This window comes from Dipodomys spectabilis, unplaced genomic scaffold (genome assembly GCF_019054845.1).
Source record: "Dipodomys spectabilis isolate Male_0828 unplaced genomic scaffold, ASM1905484v1 ptg000022l, whole genome shotgun sequence".
Lineage (NCBI taxonomy): Eukaryota > Metazoa > Chordata > Mammalia > Rodentia > Heteromyidae > Dipodomys > Dipodomys spectabilis.
The window spans coordinates 971585-973101 of record NW_024870699.1 but is presented as its reverse complement, the minus strand read 5'-3'; the positions used below and the strand labels follow the sequence as shown (position 1 = coordinate 973101).

Below are 1517 nucleotides of genomic sequence, written 5' to 3'. Positions count from 1 at the left end.
AGTGCAGAGAATACTTTCCAAAAAGGCTACTCATGTGAATACTAGGGATGACGATGAGTATACACCTCTTCATCGGGAAGCCTACAGTGGACACTTAGACATTGTCCGTGAGTTGGTGGCTCAAGGGGCACATGCAATAACTGTAGATGGCTGGACACCCCTGCACAGTGCATATACGTGTAATAATACCAGAGTGGCTTCTTTCTTCTTCATGATGCAGATACCAATGCCCAAACTAAACGCTTTTTGACCCCCTTGCATCTTGCTGCTGGTAATTGAGATAGTAAAAATACACTGGAACTGTTGAACCAATATGTCAAACCAGGTCTGAAGAACCACTTGGAAGAAACTGCATTTGATATTACCAAAAGGATAAGTATGTATCACTACCTCTTTGAAGTTGTGGAAGGCTGTACAAATTGTTCTCCTAAATCCTAATGATTCGGTTAATTTTCTTAAATTTCAAAAATGTCATTAATTCCTTTTTGTCAATACAACATATTTTCACAATCCAAATAACAACATCTTATAGTAACAATTCATGGATTCTGTGGAGTTCTTCAAAGTGAATTGTCTGCTTTTGATGTCAAAATGTATTCAAGAGTTTTTGTATACATCTATAATGATTTATGCAGAGTTTGTGATTTTGTTGATCGGAAATAATTTTAACTTATCTGTTGAAATGAGTAGTATAGAAACTAAAGATATTTCCGGTGTTTGTCTGAAAAATTATATTTTAAAATATTCTATATTCTATGTTTGTATAGTGTCCATAATCTATTTTATTCTCTCCTAGATATAATACATTAAATTCTACATTGTTTTATAACATATAGGTTCATTAATGTGTCCTTTCAGATTGCATTCCATACAGAAACAGTTTAAGATTCCTTTTTTTTCCCCTAGGTCCTTTTAGTATTATATTTCTTTGGGATAAAACAACAATGTTGTCTAATTTCAAAAGTTGTGTAAAGGTTATTCTATGTAAAGGCTTTTCTAAGGTGAAAATTTAATACACTGATGTCAAAGTAACTTTTAATTATATGAATTAGGTGTGTTGTTACACTTGTAATTTTGTAATCAACTTTTTAATAGCTGTTTTTCATTTCTTGCATCTGAAGAATGAAAAATTTTGAATAATTCACAAATTTTCATATCATCCTTGTACAAGTGCCATGTTAATCTCTGTATTGTTGTAATTTTGGTATACAAGCTGCTGAAGAATGTAGTATCCTGTAAATTTTAGTAGCTAATGATGAAATATTTATACAGGCTTATATGCTTAGGTGCCTATTTGTAACAAGGAAACCTTATTATTCCTAAAAATGCTATTAATCTTATTTCCCTAAAATTCTGTGAATAGTTGAAAAAAATATGTTGTTCAGTTGATTGCTCACATTTGCAATTTTTTTGTCAATGACTATTTTAAGTCTTTTTCACTTAGAATTTGATCAGACTTTCAAGTATTAATAGCTAAGTCCAAAGGAGACCGCTTTTTCAAGTACTTATTTATCCAA

General features: G+C 31.4%; 1 pseudogene; it reads right to left on the bottom strand.

Annotated features, from left to right (window-relative positions):
• Positions 1–1125: 1125 nt before the first annotated feature.
• On the bottom strand, positions 1126–1225 carry LOC122104124 (annotated as a pseudogene).
• Between the last annotated feature and the right edge of the window lie 292 nt (positions 1226–1517).